This window comes from Aquarana catesbeiana, linkage group LG08 (genome assembly GCF_042186555.1).
Source record: "Aquarana catesbeiana isolate 2022-GZ linkage group LG08, ASM4218655v1, whole genome shotgun sequence".
NCBI lineage: Eukaryota > Metazoa > Chordata > Amphibia > Anura > Ranidae > Aquarana > Aquarana catesbeiana.
The window spans coordinates 247,411,114-247,433,838 of NC_133331.1; positions in this window are offsets into that span (position 1 = coordinate 247,411,114).

Below are 22,725 nucleotides of genomic sequence, written 5' to 3' on the forward strand. Positions count from 1 at the left end.
TTTGGTTGTGTAGATGGCTTTGTTACTAGAATGAAATGCAAACTAGATTCTGTGTAAGGAGAGGACACTGAGCAGCTGTTTTCACATCTGGACACTGGAGCACTAGTGTGGGACACAAGAACACCCTTTTTATTAGGGGGCCACACAGGTGCTCCAGTGTATACTATGGGGGGGGGGCTACATCTGTGAAGCTTGTACCAAACAGGTAAAGGTGAAGCTTGACAAAGGACACTGAAAATGCCACATTTTGGAACTCTGCCAAAATAGACAATTGTACCCCACTTCCAAGCAATGTTTTATAATTATAGTTCTGCCATCAAATCACTATGTGTGCTAAGTATACCATTTTTGTTTGACATAGGGGAGAAAAGACTCGGAGGACACCCCTCATCCGAGGAGAACACAGACCCCCCACCTCTGGAAGAAGGTGAAATCCCACCAACCCAAGAAGTGCAGGAGGAGGAAGAAGATGTAGTGGAAATTGTCACCACAACAGGTGAGTGTCTGCGACCACAGGCTCAGGTAAGAGATGGATGACGGCATATTTTTGATACCTTTTTTTGGGTTCCTCTCTTTTTAGGTGATCGTGATGTTGTGGATCGAGATCCTTTCACATCAGAAAGTGCCCAGATCCTGATCGGGGAGATCATGGGGTGTAATTTAGAATTGGAAATCCTCAATAAAAACATCAATGACGTTATTCAAAAAAATAAAAACATCATTGATGTTTTGGGGCGAGTTTAAAACCTCTCACAATCCCTTTGTTTTTTTGTGTGCTCCAATGTTCAAAATGTTTGAAAGATTTGTCGAAAAGCCTAATTTGGAGGATGCATACAGTGTGCCAACATGTGCTATCTGCCATCACGGGAGATCAATGGACGCGTTTTGGGGGTGCAACCCCTTCCTCAATAATAAAGTAGCTGTGAGGAAGGGTTTTCTCTCCCAAAACACATCCCTTGATCCCCCGTGATGGCAGCTAGCACATGTTGACATTCGCAAATTGGTGTGCATCTTCCAAATTAGGCTTTCCTGGGGCGACTTCACCCCATCTGAACGCAATATCAAACACAGTTCCTAAATACTCATGTCTGATATTGCCTTCAAGTTCTACCAAATGTGAACTTTGTAAGTTCAAGATTTGTGGCTTTCTTGTTAGTTTTACACAGGCCTGTTTTAGCTTAAATGGACATTTATCTGTTTGATAATGCTACCCCAAACATTGTTATACCACAATGTTGTTTTGTTAGAAAAAACTTTTCTAAATGCACATGTGATTGTGCAGATATTAAAGAGATTGTTAAGGAAGAATGTGTGAATTATTGTGTCAACGCTAAAACACTTTGTTGGTGATGTCATTGCTGTTTTCTGTGAAAATGGGGGTTATTTCCTAAGGGCAAATCCTCTTTGCACTACAAGTGCAGTTTCAGTGCACTTGTAGTGCAAAGTGTCTTTGCCTTTAGTAAATAACACCCAACAGTGCTTTGTATAAAAGGTTACACAATCACGCCATTTTCTGGACTCAACACATTTCTGTCACGGTCAGCTAAAACAAACGCAAGCAGTAAATGTCCACAAAGATTTTCTTTTTTTTGCTTTTTTTATTTGATAAAGGCTTCACAAATTTGCTGGCATATTGATAGCCCCCCTACCCGCAAAGAACTCCAGGTATCGTAACTGGACATCACGGGCACTCAGGGAGGGCAAGCCAGGAAGGCCACTTTCAAGCGCCGTCAGTGTTGTTTCATGGATCATTCCGGCCTCAGGCCCAACTGAGCCAGCATAGTTGGCCGAATGTTTGCGTAAAAAGTTATGGAGAATACAGCACGCCAGGATTATATGATTAAGTTTATACTCCGCCATATGGATGGGTGTCAGAAATAGGTGGAACAGGCTGGCCAGGATTCCAAATGTGTTCTCCACCACTCTTCTGGCTCTGGCCAGCCAGTAATTAAAAACCGTCTGTTCCGGGGTGAGGGTCCTCATAGGGAATGGCCGCATAAGATGGTCCCCCAGCGCAAACGCTTCATCAGCAACGAATGGGAGTCCTTCCACATTGTCCTCTGGAGGTGGCAAGTCCAAGCTGCCATTCTGGAGATGCCTGTAGAACTCCGTCTGGGCGATGACTCCACCATCGGACATCCAGCCACTCTTCCCCACGTCCACATACAAGAAGTCGTAATTAGCCGACACCACCGCCAACATCACAATACTATTGAACCCCTTATAGTTCAAATAGTACGACCCCGAGTTGGGTGGTGGTACGATGTGGACGTGTTTCCCATCAATTGCCCCTCCGCAGTTAGGAAAGTCCCACTGCTCGGCAAAGTGGGAGGCCACAGTCTGCCATTCCTGTGGCGTTGAAGGAAATTGTTGAGGAAAACAAAAATAAATTATTATTTTTGCACATAAACATGGCAAGCAGATTAGACACAAACATTCTTGGCCAACCTCCAGATAGCATTTATTAAGGGGAATTTAACAACACCAAAGTATAAGGTACACCTATCATATTCCCCCTCCCCCCCTCTCATGGGCCATTTCTAACATTATAGGGGGGGGGGGATCGTGGACAGGTAACCCTCTTCACTTCATTGAGAGATGAATGCCTAAATACAGGGTATTACTTGGAACAGCCCCTCCTTAGTTACACTATTGGCAGCCCACTGGACAGGTAAGAAGTGTCATAATACAAAGATGTAAATACACATTGTACACATTTGAGCACATTTGGACATTCTGCTATTACCTATCAAGATAATAATAGGATACAAAAACTTTAAACAGTACCATTTAAAAGTATACAGGCAGGCCCTTGCACTACATGCTTTGGGGAATTCATCCATAAATCTGACCACAAAAGAGATGGGTATAGTGTGTATGGGTTTGGCAAAGTCAGCAGATAGATGATTGAGGATAGATAGAGAATTGGGATCAGCTGACTTAGCAGTTGGGGGGAGGGAGGGTTACTAAAAATGATTTGGGGACACCACAAAAAAAAAAAAAAAAAAAAAAAAGCCTCTGGCACTCTGCATGAATTTAAAGCAAAAATCAAATTTAAAAACATTTTAGGGGGTGTTTGGGGTAAAGCACTACTATGGAGCTGATAAAATACATTGTTAAGTGACTACATGAGGTGAATATAGGGCAGGAGAGCATGTTGGGGAGGTTAGTGAAGGCAGATATGTATGAAGGACTTAAAAAATAATTACATAAAAATCCAGCATGCATTAGGACAAAGGGGACATTCACAGCATATTACAATCATGATAATTAGGGAATGAGGAAAGAAATACAATATATTATCAATCATTAAATACAATCAAATGTGATATTAAAGGATAAAAATCTTACCTTCATATACTGCTTCTGCAGGACCTGGATGATGGCAGAACAGGTCTCTGGGATAATGATCCCCAGAGCCTGGGGGGAGATGCCTGTCAAGAACTTCAAGTCCTGCAGGCTTCTCCCTGTCGCCAAGTACCGCAGGGTAGTGACGAGCCTCTGCTCCGGAGTGATGGCTTGCCTCATGCAGGTATCCTGCCTGCTGATATAGGGGGTCAGCGAAGCCAACAAACGGTGAAACACGGGGTCCGTCATCCTGAGAAAGTTCCTGAAATCATCAGGATTATTCTCATGGATCTCACGGAGCAAAGGCATATGAGAGAACTGGTCACGCTGGAGCAACCAATTCTTGGTCCATGAACTCCTCCCCACCCTGTTCATGGACTGGACTACGAGGAGTACGTATACGAAACATGGCTAGAAAACGGTCGGCTGCTCAGAAAGAGGTAACAGAACGCACTGAAGAACAGCAAGGCCTGTGAAGAGCGACCTGAAAAACAGCAACGAGCGGGCAAGATCGCACAGAAAACTCCGATACGAACTGACTGCACGCACTGAAGAGCAGATACAAACCCACAAGCACAAACTGAACCGCAGAAAACGATCTGAAAGCCTCGAGTCTGAAAAAGCGCGAATCGTCTCTCACCAAACTTTTACTAACACGAGATTAGCAAAAGGAGCCCAAAGGGTGCCGCTCTTGGTTCTGAACTGGCCTTTTCTAGTCTCGTCGTACGTGGTGTACGTGACCGCGTGGTTGGCGATCGGAAATTCTGACAACTTTGTGCGACCGTGTGTACGCAAAACAAGTTTGAGCCAACATCCGTCGGAAAAAATCCTAGGATTTTGTTGTTGGAATGTCCAACCGTGTGTACGGGGCATAAGTGTTGTATCTTCATACAATTTATTGACACATTAAGGTGTAAGATGACCAAAGTCCACAAACTGGAACCTGCGAGTAAGAAGGGAAAAGCTGGCCACTGTCATCTAGATTGCCTGCAGTGGGACTCTTTGTGGAGCGCAGTGTGGGCCACCATGCTGGGGTGATGCTATCACCTGTAATGGGAGTGTGCAACGTATTCTGGAGCATGCTTAATGTGGAGTATGAACATGCGTGCTCCTTTCTCAAGTTAATCGGGAACATAAGGGAGCCATGTTTGAATAGTCAAGACATACAATATAAACAATTCATAATAAATGTATAAACTATTAAAAAAAATCCTATTTAAAACAAAGGAAAAGCTCTACTAAACGCAGACGCAAAAATATTTGCTAAGGTGCTTGATGGGAGACTGAGTATGGCTATTTCCACGTTGGTGCCTGTCATTATCAGACAGGCTTCATGCCGGGTAAAGGCACGGATATTAATATTTGAAGGATGTTTACACACACATCTCTGTTGCCACCAACAGGGATTACCCAGGCGTTGTGTTGTCCCTCGGCGTGGAAAAAAAGCCTTTGATTCAGTTAAATGGGACTACCTGTGGGAGACGACGACTCCTCCTCCTTCAGGCCCCCCAACCTGAAGGAGGAGGAGCTGGATCTCCTATCACAGTTAGAAATGGCAGCGAGGCAGGGAAATGTTATCATAATGGGGGACTTCAATTATCCCGATATTGACTGGGCAGAGGGTATAGCTCACTCATTAAAAGCTTGCCACATCATGAATAGGGATGAGCCGAACACCCCCGGTTCAGTTCGCACCAGAACAGGCACAACATTCGGAAGAACACATGAACACTGTTAAAGTCAATGGGACACCAACATGAAAAATCAAATGTGCTCATTTTAAAGGCTTATATGTAGGGATGAGCCGAACACCCCCCTGTTCGGTTCGCACCAGAACATGCGAACAGGAAAAAAGTTCGTTCGAACATGCGAACACCGTTAAAGTCTATGGGACACGAACATGAATAATCAAAAGTGCTAATTTTAAAGGCTAATATGCATGTTATTGTCATAAAAAGTGTTTGGGGACCTGGGTCCTGCCCCAGGGGACATGGATCAATGCAAAAAAAAGTTTTAAAAACGGCCGTTTTTTCAGGAGCAGTGATTTTAATAATGCTTAAAGTCAAACAATAAAAGTGTAATATCCCTTTAAATTTCGTACCTGGGGGGTGTCTATAGTGTGCCTGTAAAGGGGCGCATGTTTCCTGTGTTTAGAACAGTCTGACAGCAAAATGACATTTTGAAGGAAAAAACTCATTTAAAACTACCCGCGGCTATTGCATTGCCGACAATACACATAGAAGTTCATTGATAAAAACGGCATGGGAATTCCCCAAAGGGGAACCCCGAACCAAAATTAAAAAAAAAAAATGACGTGGGGTTCCCCCTAAATTCCATACCAGACCCTTCAGGTCTGGTATGGATTTTAAGGGGAACCCCGCGCCAAAAAAAAAAAAAAAAAAAACGGCGTGGGGTCCCCCCAAAAATCCATACCAGACCCTTATCCGAGCAAGCAACCTGGCAGGCCGCAGGAAAAGAGGGGGGGACGAGAGTGCGGCCCCCCCTCCCTCCTGAACCGTACCAGGCCACATGCCCTCAACATTGGGAGGGTGCTTTGGGGTAGCCCCCCAAAACACCTTGTCCCCATGTTGATGAGGACAAGGGCCTCATCCCCACAACCCTGGCCGGTGGTTGTGGGGGTCTGCGGGCGGGGGGCTTATCGGAATCTGGAAGCCCCCTTTAACAAGGTGACCCCCAGATCCCGGCCCCCCCCCTGTGTGAAATGGTAAGGGGGTACATAAGTACCCCTACCATTTAACGAAAAAAGTGTCAAAAATGTTAAAAATGACAAGAGACAGTTTTTGACAATTCCTTTATTTAAATGCTTCTTCTTTCTTCTATCTTGCTTCATCTTCTGGTTCTTCTGGCTCTTCTGGTTCTTCCTCCGGCGTTCTCGTCCAGCATCTCCTCCGCGGCGTCTTCTGTCTTCTTCTCCTCGGGCCGCTCCGCACCCATGGCATGGGGGGGGAGGCTCCCGCTCTTCTCTTCTTCTCTTCTTCTCTTCTTCTCTTCTTCTCTTCTTCTCTTCTTCTCTTCTTCTCTTCTTCTCTTCTTCTCTTCTTCTCTTCTTCTCTTCTTCTCTTCTTCTCTTCTTCTCTTCTTCTCTTCTTCTCTTCTTCTCTTCTTCTCTTCTTCTCTTCTTCTCTTCTTCTCTTCTTCTCTTCTTCTCTTCTTCTCTTCTTCTCTTCTTCTCTTCTTCTCTTCTTCTCTTCTTCTCTTCTTCTCTTCTTCTCTTCTTCTCTTCTTCCCTTCTTCCCTTCTTCCCTTCTTCCCTTCTTCCCTTCTTCCCTTCTTCCCTTCTTCCCTTCTTCCCTTCTTCCCTTCTTCTTCATTTTCTTCTCCGGGCCGCTCCGCAATCCATGCTGGCATGGAGGGAGGCTCCCGCTGTGTGACGGCGCTCCTCGTCTGACAGTTCTTAAATAACAGAGGGGGGCGGGGCCACCCGGTGACCCCACCCCCCTCTGACGCACGGTGACTTGACGGGACTTCCCTGTGACGTCACGGGGAATGCCACAGGGAAGTCCCGTCAAGTCACCGTGCGTCAGAGGGGGGCGGGGTCACCGGGTGGCCCCGCCCCCCCCGTTATTTAAGAACTGTCAGACGAGGAGCGCCGTCACACAGCGGGAGCCTCCCTCCATGCCAGCATGGATTGCGGAGCGGCCCGGAGAAGAAAATGAAGAAGAAAAGAAGAAAAGAAGAAAAGAAGAAGAGAAGAAGAGAAGAAGAGAAGAGCGGGAGCCTCCCCCCCATGCCATGGGTGCGGAGCGGCCCGAGGAGAAGAAGACAGAAGACGCCGCGGAGGAGATGCTGGACGAGAACGCCGGAGGAAGAACCAGAAGAACCAGAAGAGCCAGAAGAACCAGAAGATGAAGCAAGATAGAAGACAGAAGAAGCATTTAAATAAAGGAATTGTCAAAAACTGTCTCTTGTCATTTTTAACATTTTTGACACTTTTTTCGTGAAATGGTAGGGGTACTTATGTACCCCCTTACCATTTCACACAGGGGGGGGCCGGGATCTGGGGGTCACCTTGTTAAAGGGGGCTTCCAGATTCCGATAAGCCCCCCGCCCGCAGACCCCCACAACCACCGGCCAGGGTTGTGGGGATGAGGCCCTTGTCCTCATCAACATGGGGACAAGGTGTTTTGGGGGGCTACCCCAAAGCACCCTCCCAATGTTGAGGGCATGTGGCCTGGTACGGTTCAGGAGGGAGGGGGGGCCGCACTCTCGTCCCCCCCTCTTTTCCTGCGGCCTGCCAGGTTGCTTGCTCGGATAAGGGTCTGGTATGGATTTTTGGGGGGACCCCACGCCTTTTTTTTTTTTAATTTTGGCCGGGGTTCCCCTTAATATCCATACCAGACCTGAAGGGCCTGGTATGGAATTTAGGGGGACCCCCACGTCATTTTTTTTTTTTAATTTTGGTTCGGGGTTCCCCTTTGGGGAATTCCCATGCCGTTTTTATCAATGAACTTCTATGTGTATTGTCGGCAATGCAATAGCCGCGGGTAGTTTTAAATGAGTTTTTTCCTTCAAAATGTCATTTTGCTGTCAGACTGTTCTAAACACAGGAAACATGCGCCCCTTTACAGGCACACTATAGACACCCCCCAGGTACGAAATTTAAAGGGATATTACACTTTTATTGATTGACTTTAAGTATTATTAAAATCACTGCTCCTGAAAAAACGGCCGTTTTTAAAACTTTTTTTTGCATTGATCCATGTCCCCTGGGGCAGGACCCAGGTCCCCAAACACTTTTTATGACAATAACTTGCATATTAGCCTTTAAAATTAGCACTTTTGATTTCTCCCATAGACTTTTAAAGGGTGTTCCGCGGCATTCGAATTTGCCGCGAACACCCCAAATTGTTCGCTGTTCGGTGAACTTGCGAACAGCCAATGTTCGAGTCGAACATGAGTTCGACTCGAACTCGAAGCTCATCCCTACTTATATGCAAGTTATTGTCAAAAAAAGTGCTTGGAGACCTGGGTCCTGCCCCAGGGGACATGTATTGATGCAATTTTTTTTTTAAAAAACTGACGTTTTGATGATGGGGCAGAGCGTCAACACATAGGCATGCTCTGAGCGCGCTCTGGAAACCTCGGCCCCGCCCGTATCCCCGCTCTGCTTGTGGTCGGCATGACGAGACGCCGAGAGCGTGTCACCGAAAGATAGTGCCTGCCCTGCCTGACTGTCCTCCACCTTCAAGCAATGGAGGACCACGTATGTCACTCTCCACTACCATACGACCTTGGATGCCCCCTGACTGCCTCCCAGTGGAAGCCCAATAACAGTGACAGCTGGGGAGGTGTATCGCCAGAGCTCCCTTACTCGGCCGTTTGGATGGTGAGAGCACTGCAGCTGGAAGGGGGAGCTCCATTGCAGGACCCTGCGGTTCGCGGAGGTGGAGGAGGTAAGAGTGTCTATCTGTCCCTGTGATCTTTCTGATCTCCCTGTCCCTGTGAAGTGCTCGGTGCTCTGGAAAGAAGTGGCCGGACTTATTTGTAGTATTAAGGGCAGAGAACTTTTCCTGTGGGTCAGCTTATGCCGGTTAAAAGACTTTGAGGGAGTTTCTTACTTATATGAGAGACCGGCATGGCAGAGGGTTTGGAAGATAAAGGAGAACTGTGTTATTCCCTTTTAACCTGCATAATATGGCTATGTCTGGGAAAGTCTCCCTCATGTCTCATTCTCAGGTGATAATATAAAGGTTGCGAGGCTGAGGATAGATGATGAATTGTGAATGCTGACCCAGAAGAGGCTTTATGGTCGCTTCATTCCTTTTGCTTATATTATATGAACTGTTTATATATGGATTGTAAGAGTTTATCCCCTGAAATACCTGAGCCTAACTAGTTAACATACCAGGATTGTATAAAGATCTCATCTTGTCTAAGTTGAGGCATAAGCTGAGAAAGATGATAAATTGTGCATGATAACCCAGAGAAGGATCCATGATCGCCTCCCCTTTCTTTGCTTACATTGTACGAGCTGTTAGAGCCGACTCTCTGAAATACCTGTATATAATCAGATACTAATCCAGGACTGTATAAAGACCCCTCTTTATCTCAGCTGGGGCATAAGCTATAGAAATGAGGGGAAAATCAACTAAAGCAAATAAAGGCGCCACGGCTGTGTTAAGTCCTGGAGGAATCCAGCGCTATATGTCCACGGATTCCAGCATTGCGGAAGAAGCACAGGGTAGCCCTAGGATGGGGGCCCCAATACATCCAGGGACAAACAGACAGAAGGTGGCAGAAGAGGAGAACAAAGCGGGGAAAGCGCAGGAGGGTAAAACTATGAGGTCAAGAAGCAACAGGAGCAATCCCCAGGGAAGCTCTAAGGCCCAAGAGGGGACACAGAGGAAAAGTAGAGGGGAGGACGAATTAGTAGGAGAAAGACCTTTACAGCCGCTAATGCAGGAGGAAGTCCCGCAAATCAAATAGATACTAGCAGAGATGCTGTCAAAAATGTAGGCATCACTGAAAGTAGATATAGCTGCAGTAAGAACGGATATTGGGCAAGTGCTCGGAAGGGTAGAAGAGATGGAGGGCAGACTAGACAACCATGATCAAAGATTGGAGGACATTAGCAAACAATTTAAACACCTACAAAGTATAAATAGAAGCCTCCTTTACAAATTAGAAGATCAAGAGAATCGCAGTCGACGCAAAAACTTGCGAATCAAAGGGCTCCCCGAGAAATATACAGTAGGAATGAGGAATTGACTACAGTAATACAGCAGTTATTCAATCCCTTATTGGAAAGAGAAATGTCAGAGCCCCTGAACTAGACAGAGTCCACAGGATTGCGCGATACTCCATTCATAGGTCAGAGAGCCTGAGAGATGTGATAGCGAGATTTTATTACGCAGAAGAAAAATCTAAAATTATGAAAAAAACTGCGGAATTTACCAGGAATATATTATGAAGGAGCAGAATTACAGGTCTACTCAGACTTGTCGGCTGAGACCTTATCAAGAAGGAGACTTTTAAAACCCCTCACTGAGCTTATGAGGTCATCGGAGATATCTTACCAATGGGGGTTCCCAGCCTGTTTGATTGGGAAAAAAATGGTCGAACTGCAGTCCTGAGATTCCCTGAAGATTTAAGGGACTTCTGTGGCAAACTAGATATCCTACCCCCCCATACTTGGTTGGGGAGAGGGGGAGAGAGCATCTTTTCCTCAAAAGAAGCTGAGATGGAGCAAGGGGGATGGAGGGGAAAGAGGCCCTAACTAGCAGAAATATTTAATGTTTAAGGGAGCGGGCTAGTAAGAGTGGAGTGGTATGGGGGGGCAGGGGGGACTGGGGGGGGCTTGGAGGTGCTGGTGACGTGAGACCATTAGGAAATATGGTGACGAGGTGGCATCAGGTTGGTGCCAGCCAGGCCCATATATTGAACAAAAAAAAGGGGTCTGTCCAGCCTTCTCAGGCGATTTGTTCCAGACAATGGGGGAGGTGGCTTGGGGAGGATATGGAGGGGGGTTGGGTGTGGGGGGGGGTCTCCCGTTTTTTTTCTTTTTTTTTTATGTTTCTCTCTCTCGCTTCTCACGGGGTGCCTCAATGGATTGGCCAGACGCTTCTATTAGGGTGAAGTATGGGAGTAGTAAATTTGGTCACGTATAATGTAAGGGGACTAAACACAGCAAAAAAAAAAGGTATAAATTAAACAAGGAACTGCAGTTCTTGGGAGCAAATGTGGTGTGTCACCAGGAGACCTATATTACACATTCATCAGCAGTTCCCAAAGTATTTCTATGGGGATGCAGGATCAACACACTCAAGGGGTTTGGCTATTGGATTTGATAGGACGATGATGTTTGTGGAAGGAGAGCATCTGGCCGACCCAGAGGGAAGGTATCTCTTTATAAAAGGGAAATTGTTTAACATGATGTGTACAATAGCAAAATATTTATTCCCCAAATAGAGACCCTGATAAATTCTTAAAATACTGAAAAAAATTGAAACGTTTAAGGAAGGCAAATTAATGTTTGCAGGTGATTTAAATTGGAGTATGGATCCAGGTTTGGATACTTCTGGAGGTGCTCCCAGACCTACAGCTCATAAATGGGAGGCATTAAAAAAAACGCTCATGAATCTCCAGTTACTGGAAGCATGGAGGATTAGTCACCCAAAGAAACGGGACTATACTTATTATTCCCCTGCTCATAAGTCATTCTCAAGGATTGACTATATCCTAATAGAGCACCAGTTAATCCCATGTCTTAAGGCCACAGAAATCAAAGCAATCACCCTGTCCGATCATGCCCCAGTGAAAATCCAATTGGAGAAAAAATTGGAAACTGAATGATTCCCTCATTCAGGACCCGGACTCAATTAGAAGGATAGAGAAGGAATTGAAGGTTTATTTTGAGATAAACGACACAGCAGAAATATCTACGGCCACTCTCTGGGAATCACACAAAGCTTATATAAGAGGGATTCTGGTTGGGATTGGATCAGGGAAAAAGAAAGAGGGGGAAAAAAATGTCACTCCTTTATAGGGATATTCAGGAACTTGAACAAGACACGCAGCCAAGGGGGATTCCTAAAAGGCAAGAACGTATAGAAAAAAGAAGAGATTTAGATAAACTGTTAGAACAGGAAAGGAAATGCGCCTTTCACACCATAAATAAGGAAAAGTATCAAGGGGGTAATAAATCAGGAAAATGGATGGCGAGAAGGATTAAGGAAAAAAAGAATAGGACCTTCATACCCAAGATTAGAGACAAGGGGGGTGGGCTAGAATTCTCCTCCCCTAACATTGCTAAAATATTTAATTCCTATTATAGTGCTTTGTATAACGTGGGTCGGAAAGAGGAAGAGGGGGAGAGGAGGAAAGAGGCTATGAGGGAGTATCTGCGGGACCTAGACCTTCCCAGAGCAGAGAAGGAGGAGGTAGAGTTCCTTGAGACCCCTAGCTCGCAGGAGGAGGTGGAAAGAGCGATAAGTAATACTGCCCTGGGAAAGAGCCCGGGCCCTGATGGATACTCAATACTATAAAAAAATTTCTAAACTTTTAGTACCTAAGCTGTGTAATTACTTGAATGCTTTGGGAGAAGGAGAGATGTCCCGAGAGGAGTCACTATTGGCTCATATTACTCTTATTTTGAAAGAAGGGAAAGACCCAGCATCCCCAGGAAGTTATAGGCCAATTTCGTTATTAAATACAGACATAAAAATCAGGTGGGGTTTGTTCCTGGGAGGGGAGAGAACTCCCTGAAATCCATTTTTTTGATTCAGGAAGCAATCAGGAGAGGTATCCCGGCGGCCCTCATGTCAATTGATGCCGAAAAGGCCTTTGATATAGTTGACTGGGGGTTCATGTTTGAAACATTGAAGCACTTGGGGGTTGGGGAGAGGATGACCAGATGGATTGCTTCCCTCTACCAACATCCAAGGGCCAGAATCAGAGTAAATGGAACCCTGTCTTCTCCCCTTGAATTATTTAATGGGACAAGTCAGGGTTGCCCACTGTCTCCAATTCTGTTCATAATAACACTGGAACCCCTATTAGCTGCGATTCACAAGAACCCAGACATGAAAGGAATCCGGGTGGGAGAAAGGGAGTATAAAATAGCAGCCTTTACAGATGACCTGCTTTGCTATGTCTCCAACCGCAGAACAACAATTCCTGTAGCGCTGAAGGAGTTTAAGCGCTATGGGGAACTTACAAATTTTAAAATAAATATGGCTAAATCAGAGCTCTTAAACATAACACTCCCTATGAGAAAGCAGAAGGTAATTCAACCTAGGTTCCCTATCACTTGGTGTAGGAAGGAGTTGGGGTACTTGGGTATAAAACTGACATCAACCCTGAGCAATTTGTTTAAAGCTAACTATATCCCCTTACTCAATAAGATCAAGGACCAATTAAATAGGATGAGATATAAATCCTTATCATGAATTGGCAGGATAAGCGCTGTAAAAATGTTTGTTCTGCCAATGTTAATCTATCCCTGCCAAATGATTCCGATTGCACTCCCCCCAGATTTCTTTAGAAACTTGCAATCCATGACATTAAAGTATATCTGGACACGTAAACGTCCCAGGATAGTGTATGGTATTTTGGTCAAGGGAAAAAAGCAGGGGGGCTGGCAGCTCCACACTTTGAAAAGTATTACCAAGCGATTTCTATCTCTAGAATCGCAGATTGGCTGTACAACAAAAAAGAGTTGGGTCAATATAGAAATTGTACAAAGTAGAGTTGATATAGAAAAGATTATATGGATTCCACCATAATTTCGCAAGTTAGAACATAGCACTAATTTTCTGACGAGGAACAAATTTAAGATTTGGGATAGATTAAGTAGGAGATTTCACTGGGACTATAATTCACCACTAATATCACTAATTAACACTAATTACTTTAAACCAGGGAAGGAGGAGCACTTATACTTTACAAGGTGGGCTGAAAAAGATGAGATACAATTGCAAGACGTGATGAGGGGAAGCAGACCTTGCACTTATAGAGAAATTACACGGGAATGGGGAAACAAACCACTGCATAAATGGAGGTACGCTCAGATACAGCAGTTTACACGTTCACTTCCACAACCACTGAGAGGAAGAGGCCAACTGAGAGCAATAGAAAAACTATTAAGCTCCCCCTCAAGTGTACCTCGAATGTAACTAGTAGCATATCTAAAATTAACAAAATACTTAGGGGGAAGTAAACAATGGATTTCCCTCCTTTCTGGAGAAGTGGGAAAGAGAAATAGGGTTCCTGAGTGACGAGGAACATAGGGGTAAGATACTAAAAATGGCTTATTTATCGGTAAGAGACACCCAGACATAGGAAATGGGCTACAAGCTAATGGCAAGGTGGTACGTGACCCCCCCAGAGGGCGCATGAGTACGGGTCAGAGAATCCCCCAACTTGTTGGAGGGGGTGCTGGGCCTTAGGAACTTTTGCGCATCTCTGGTGGGAGTGTCCCAAAGTACATCTCTATTGGGAGGGAATAATAGAAGTAATTCTGCAGATAACGGGTGAACGGGTAAAAAAAAGAATCCATGGATGTGCTTGTTTCATGATACGGAGAAGGAGGTGCCCCAATATAGAAAGTCATTAGTTCCATATCTCCTGAATGCTGCTAAAGCTTTGATCCCATGCTCCTGGAAAACCCCGGAAGCCCCAAGGTTAAAGGAGCGGATAACAAGGGTGGAGTGGGTAAGATCTATGGAAGAGTCAACACACTTGATAGAAGATTCATGGGAGAAATACCAAAGGACATGGTGAAAATGGTTGGAATTTATGAAAAGGGAGAAGTATCTGTTATTGATGGAGACAGAGACAGGAGAGAGAGAGGGAGAACTGGGGGTATAATTAGAGTTTAGAGGTAAACAATACGTTCATTTTTACAAGGATTGTTCAGAGTTTTATGGCTCTTCTTTGGTATTATATATTTTGTATTGTTATAAAATAAAATAAAGAATATATATTCAAAAATGGACGTTTTTTGGGGAGCAGTGATTTTTCTAATGCGTAAAGTGAAACAATAAAAATGAAATATTCCTTTAAATATCTTGCCTGGGGAGTGTCTATAGTATGCCTGTAAAGTGGTGCATGTTTAGAACAGTACCACAGCAAAATGACATTTCTAAAGGAAAAATTGTCATTTAAAACTGATTGCGGCTGTAATGAATTATCGGGTTTCGGCAATATGGATAAAACTCATTGAAAAAAAAGGGTATGGTCCCCCCCCAGTCCATTACCAGGCCCTTTGGATCTGGTATGAATATTAAGGGGAACCCCGAGCCAAAATGTAAAAAAAAAAAAAATAGCGTGGGGGTCCCCCTAAAATCCATACCAGGGCCTTCGGATCTAAAATGGATTTTAAGGGGAACCCTGTGCCAAAATGAAAAACAAAAATGGCGTAGGGGTCCCCCTCAAAATCCATACAGACCCTTATTCAAGCACGCAACCTGGCAGGCTGTAGGAAAAGAGGGGGGACAAGAGAGCGCCCCCCCTCCTGAAGTGTACCAGGCCATATGCCCTCAACATGGGGAGGATGCGTTTGGGTCTGGCCTCAAAGCACCTTGTCCCCATGTTGATGGGGGCAAGGACCTCATCCTCAAAACCCTTGCCCGGTGGTTGTGGGGGTATGTGGGTAGGGGACTTATTGGAATCTGGAAGCCCCCTTTAATAAGGGAACCCCCCAGATCCCGGCCCCCCCATGTAAATTGATAACGGGGTATGGATTTTGGGGGGACCCCTACACCATTTTATTTAATTTTGGTGCAGGGTTCCCCTTAATTTCCATTCCAGACCTGAACGGCCTGGTATGGATTTTGGGGGGACCCCCACGCATTTTTTATTTTTGGTTTGGGGTTCCCCTTAATATTCATACCAGACCCAAAGGGCCTGGTAATGGACTGGGGGGGAACCCTTGTCCTTTTTTTCAATGAGTTTTATCTATATTGCCGAGACCCGACAATTCATTACAGCTGCAATCAGTTTTAAATGACAATTTTTCTTTTAGAAATGTCATTTTGCTGTGGTACTGTTCTAAACACAGGAAAAATGTGCCAATTTACAGGCATACTATAGACACCCCCCAGGCACAATATTTAAAGGAATATTTCATTTTTATTGACTCACTTTAACCGGTTCAATACCGGGCAATTTCACCCCCTTCCTTCCCAGGCCAATTTTTAGTTTTCAGCGCTGTCGCACTTTAAACGTCAATTGCGCGGTCGTGCGACGTTGTACCCAAAAGAAATTGACGTCCTTTTTTCACCACAAATAGAGCTTTTTTTTTGGTGGTATTTGATCGCCTCTGCGGTTTTTATTTTTTGCGCTATAAACAAAAGAAGAGCGACAATTTTGAAAAAAAAACACAATATTTTTTACTTTTTGCTATAATAAATATCCCAATTTTTTTTTTTAAAAACACATTTTTTCCTCAGTTTTGGCCGATACGTATTCTTCTACATATTTTTGGTAAAAAAAAAAAAAAAAAAAATCGCAATAACCGTATACTGATTGGTTTGCGCAAAAGTTATAGCGTCTACAAAATACGGGATAGATTTATGGCATTTTTAAAAAAAAAAAAAATTTTTTATTTTTTTTAGCGGCGATCGCGATTTTTTTTGGTGACTGCGACATTATGGCGGACACATCGGACACTTTTGACACATTTTTGGGACCAATCACATTTATACAGCGATCAATGCTATAAAATTGCATTGATTACTGTGTAAATGTGACAGGCAGTGAAGGGGTTAACCACTAGGGGGCGGGGAGGGGTTAATATGTTTCCTAGGGAATGATTCTAACTGAAGGGGGAGGGGACGCACTAGGGGAGGAGACCGATCTGTGTTCCTCCGTTCTGGGAACACAGATCACTCTCCTCAGAGCTGACAGGCTGTGGATCTGTGTGTTTACACACACAGATCCACATGCCGGCCCGGTTAACGGGCAATCGCGGGTGCCCGGCGGACATCACGGCCGCCGGGCACACGCACCGGGTCCCGTGCGCACGCCCCCTAGACGGCCGGGAATCCCAGGACGTCATATGACGTCCACCCAGGATGGGAGATCCCATCTGTGGACGTCATATGACTATGGGCGGGTAGGGAAGTGGTTAAGCATTAAAAAAAAAAAAAAAAAATCACTGCTCCCGAAAAAAACTTCCATTTTTTTCAAAAAAATTTGCATTTATATATGTCCCCTGTGGCAGGACCCAGGCCCCCAAACACTTTTTATGACAATAAATTGCGTATAAGCCTTTAAAATGAGCACGTTTGATTTTTCATGTTAGTGTCCCATAGACTTTAATGGTGTTCCGGTGGCTTTCGAATTTGCCCCGAACACCGCATATTGTTCGGTGTTCGCAGAACATCCAAACAACCAAAGTTCAGCCCGAACTTATGCTCAGGCCGAACCGTTCGCCCATCCCTATTCATAAATGTCTTACCGGACAACTTCATGTCTCAATTGGTGGACTCCTCGACTAGAAAGAATGATTTGCTAGATTTATTAATTAGGAACGATCCAAGTCTGATCTCAGATGTGGCAATACTGGACAACTTGGGATCTATCAATCACAGGATGATCACATTTAGTGTAAGGAGGCATGATGTTAACACAAGAACTATAACTTTCAAATAAGCAAACTTTTATGCACTGTGCTCAATACTACAAGACATAAATTGGGACTAAATCCTAGAAATATTGAACACGGAAGAATAATGGGAATGCTTTAGGAACATGTTAAACAAAGTTATCACACAGTGCATTCCAATGGGCAATAAATATAGAAGAGCGAAGGTTAAAACTGGGTGGATAAACCGTAATATAAAAAGTCTTATTAACCGCTTGCTGACCAACTGCCATCATTATACCGTGGCAGGTCGGCACGATCCCGCGAGCTGACATATAGCTATGACGGCTCGCGGGATCGCGCCGACCTGCCGCAGTATAATGCCTGGGATAGCAGGCGCGCGCACCCGCTGCACTGCAGGGGTGCCGATGCTCGTGGCCGACGGTCACGATGACCGCCTGCCACGAGCGTTCGCGGTCATGAGAGGCAGAACAGGGACATGTGTGTAAACACACAAATCCCTGTTTTGTTCTGTGAGGAGTAACAGATCGTGAGTTCCTAAAAGCTAAGAACCACGATCTGTCATTTCCTCTAGGTCAGTCCCCTCCCCATTCAGTTAGAAACACACACAGAGAACACAGTTAACCCCTTGATCGCCCCCTAGTGTTAACACCTTCCCTGCCAGTGACATTTGTACAGTAATCAGTGCATTTTTATAGCACTGATCGCTGTATAAATGCCAATGGTCCCAAAAATGTGTCAAAAGTGTCCGATGTGTCCGCCATAATGCCTCAGTCCTAATAAAAATCACAGATCGCCACCATTGCTAGTAAAAATAATAATAATAATAATAATAATAATAATAATAATAATAATAATAATAATAATAATGCTATAAATGTATCCCCTATTTTGTAGACGCTATAACTTTTGCGCAAACCAAGCAATATACGCTTATTGTGATTTTTTTTTTTTTTTACCAAAAGTATGTAGAAGAATACATATCGACCTAAACTGAGGAAAAAAATTTTTATTTTTTTTTTTAAATGGGGATATTTATTATAGCAAAAACAAAATATTGTGTTTTTTTCAAAATTGTTGCTCTTTTTTGTTTATAAAGCAAAAAATAAAAACTGCAGAGGCAATCAAATACCACCAAAAGAAAGCTCTATTTGTGGGAAAAAAAGACGTCAATTTTGTTTGGGTGCAGCATCGCATGACCGCGCAATTGTCAATTAAAATGACGCAGTGCCGAATCACAAAAAAATGGCCCGGTCATTCAGCAGCCAAATCTTCCTGGGCTGAAGTGGTAAAGAGAAAAAAATGGCCTTTAAAAATATAAAGCGAAGGGGGCATTGTCAGCATTGCAACACTACAAGGAATGCAATAAGACGTGTAAGAACTATAGAGTGGCTAAAAAAAGATTACGAGAGACACATAGCACAGGAGAGTAAAAAAAATCCCAAGGAATTTTTAGATATATAAAAAAGCGAGATCAGAGCACATTGCCCACATAAAAGACGATAATGCAAGGATGGTTACAGATGACACAGAGAAGGCAATTGTACTAAATGCTTTCTTCTCCTCAGTTTTTACACAGGAAAAGGAGGGGTATACCGACCATGACAGGATTGTTAATAACACATTACACATCCTCGGGGGATGGAGACATGATAGTGATTTATAAATACCTTAATGGTGATCCCAGCATAGGAAAAAAAAATATTCAGTCTCAGGCAGTGTAAGAGGATATAAGGACACACAATGAGATTGGAGGAGAAGCAGTTTAAACTTAAGCTGCACAGAGGGTTTTTCACTGTCAGGGCGATAAGGATGTGGAACGCTTGTCCACAATTGGCGGTGTCAGCGGGGAGCATTGATACTTTTAAAAGACTCTCAGACATGTGTAGCAAGGTCCCAGGCCTCCTTCGGTCTAATGAGAACCTCCAGGGCCAGCTGACATCCTTCTGTATATGGTGGGTTGTGAGGCATGGTGGGTGCAAAGCAATTAGATTCATTGGGCACCAGACACTTCTTGAATGCAAAAGAGATTTTATTTCTCTTAACAGAACTTTGGGAAAGAGGGTTAGGGCCAGGACACCCCTAGGTAGTTGCAAGGTTAATTGGCAGACTTCGAGACTTCAACAGGAGGACAGCCATGCAGGGAAAGGCATCCAGCAAGACGTCACATCTGCATGTGTAAGAATGCTGTCTCCTATGGCAACAGTCTTGTAACAGTTTCTATTACAAAGTGTAACAGTTCCTTTATGTCCACTACAATCACTCCTTGTAGTTCTTTAACCCTCTGAGCTCCCAGTCTCTCACTAGACCAGATGATTCACTGCCACTGAATACCTTGAGCTCCTCCAATCCTCACGATAGTATCCTCCTCAAGCGTCACCCTTGCCTCTCCACTGGGTCCCCAGCTCGGCACTCAAGACACCCCTCAAACTTTACCCCACTGGCCTGCTCGGTCCCCAGCTCACTACCCACTGAAGTTTCCCGATTCCTCACCAGCCCTGGTTGGTGAGAATACTGCTTTGGTACTTGCTTCAGCTTCTCACTGTGGTCCCTGGTAATAAGGTGGTTGGTCCCTTAGTGGCGACAGCTTCCCCTCTACCTCCGACCACGACAGGTTCTCCAGCCGGCAGAACTGTCACTTTTGGTTGGACTGCCAGCCGCTATCCCAACCCTGCGCTGCTCCCTTGCTTTGGATAGGCCCTCAGACAGCCTAGCAGCCAGATGAGCCCGAGATAGGCCCAAACCCCAGCCTAGCAGCCCGGGCAATACAACACATGTCCACCCAATCAGCTGTCCAGGTGGTACAGAACCATGATCACCTGACTCCACCCAGATATATAAGTTTTCCCAGCAGGCCAAGGGATCTAATGCCCCGTACACACGGTCGGATTTTCCGATGGACAATGTCCGATCGGAGCGTGTTGTCGGAAATTCCGACCGTGTGTGGGCGCCATCGGACATTTTCCATCGGATTTTCCGACACACAAAGTTGGAGAGCAGGAGATAAAATTTTCCGACAACAAAATCCGATCGCGTCAATTCCGAAAGTGCCACGCATGCTCAGAAGAAATTCCGAGACGGGACAGCTCGTTCTGGTAAACTTAGCGTTTGCAATGGATACAGCACTTTCGTCACGCTGCAATGTTCAAAATGGTTTAATACAGCGCACTCTCTTCTTCTTTATAATGTGACAAGAATTAAGTACTTTTGTTGCTCATATTCACACACACTTCTCACAAAGTTTTATTTGTGTTTTTTTAGTGGGATTCCCTGAATATATTGTTATTAGTTGTCACATCTGACAGTTTTATATTTTTTATTTTTTTGGATTTTAAGCCTTTTTTTTTCTTTAATGTTTGGATTTTTTCCAAGGCTGATCTTTGTTCAATGTTATTTTTATTTTTCATCCAGAATATTTTTGGGTGTGTTTTGTGTGTCAAGTTACCCCAACACCATTGATATCTTTTATTATTTAATCTCCAGGAGATTGTTTGGTGTTGGTGTCCCTTGTTCATTTCACATTGTATCTTTGAAATGTACCTGAATCCTCACAAACCAACTGTCATTTTTGAAGTAAAAACACATAGGAGAGTATAATTCAAAACAAAAATCCTTTATTAAGGGATCCGAACCAAACAAAGAGGAAGGCAACACTGGATCAACAGGAGAAATTAGCGAAGCCTGGGACCCCCACAGCAGACATCAATTCAACATCAAAATTGGTGGCCTGAGGAGTCCATATGTAAGGGAGGGCAGTCTGGTCCAGAATTCGCAGAGATCCGGATAGCAGCAGATGACATGTGTGTCACCACAAGAGGCTGCATCTTTTGGCCGACCAGACTGAACCCAGGGCAATCACTGTCTGGTCTTCCTTCCACGCTTCCTTCCGGGCTGTGGCTGTGCAGTTGGAGATGTGGCAGGAGGAGGAGTAGGACCTGGAGGAGGAGGAGGACTGGGGGGACCTGGAGGAGGACTGGGGGGACCTGGAGGAGAGGGAGGAGGAGGAGGACCTGCAGGAGGAGGACCAACGCGAAGGTGTGTCTGAGGTGTAATTTGGCCCTTCATACCTTTCTCCAGAGCCTCCGATATGAGGGCCTCACACAAGACTTTTTGGCCCTCCTCCATCCTCTGCATTTTATAGGCTATGAAGGCAGCAATGTTCTCCTCCATGGTGTGGGGTGCTCCCAGGACCTCTGTAGCCCTCCAAAAGAATGCTATAGCAGCCTCCTCTAGGGTACTCCTCCTACTGCCACTTTCTCTTTTCAGGGGGGGTGGAAGGACCTGCAGATCAGCCAGCCGGCTCAGCCCGGCCACCTCCTGGCTGAGACTTCCCTGTGTATGAAAAAGGGACATGGTTGTAATGTTTTGCATCATCAATCCCAATCCTAAATTAGTACTCCCAAATAACATCTAGTTAACATAATTGATTGGACAAGCAGAAATATTTAGAGGAATGCTATACCTGGCTCAATCTGGGCTCCTCCACATGTGGCCTGGAAGGCCCAGGTTGGGCGTCAGAAGCCTCAGCCGGTGGGGAAGGAAGCGTGGAAGGAAGACTGGAGAGGGATGGCCTGGGTTCAGTCTGGCCTGCCAGAAAGTGCAGCCTGTCGTAGTACAACATCCTGGGGACATAGATGTCATCTGCTGCTCCGGATCTCTGTGAATCCTGGACTTTCTTGCGCTCCCTCAGATATGTGCTCCTCAGGCCACCAATGAAGATCTTTAAATAGGTGATGTCTGCCGTGGGGATCACCTGCTTCACAATTTCACACAATTGCTCCAGTGCTGCCTTCCTCTTTGCTTGGTTCTTGAAATGGGGGTGGGTAATCTCCCACAGACAGGGCAGCTCCCTTAGCATCTCTATGAATACTGACATGAAGTCATTGTCTTTCATTAAAATATCCATGTTCACTGCAAGACACAACACAAGACAAAGCCTAATGTCAGACAAAACTCTCCTAATCTTGTTACAATATAGGCCTCAATCTAGAAGCAGTATAAGCACAAGTTTGTCTCTTACCTTCGTTCTTACGATCGGCTCGTCCAATGCTCCTTCCTCCGCTCACAGATCGTACGTAATACGCACGCGTGTTACGCTTTATACACACTGCGCATGCGTGTAACTCCGCCCACCCCTGACGTTCTTTCGAGTCTATTCCCCGCCCCTTTTCGTTCGGCACAGTGGGTGAAGAGCACATGGCGGAGTTACAGCAGGTGCATGCTAATTCTAGCAACGAGGAGGAGGAGGAAAGCCCGGATCCAGGCACGTCCCGATCCAGAAGGAGACGTTTTAAGGCCACAAATATGTC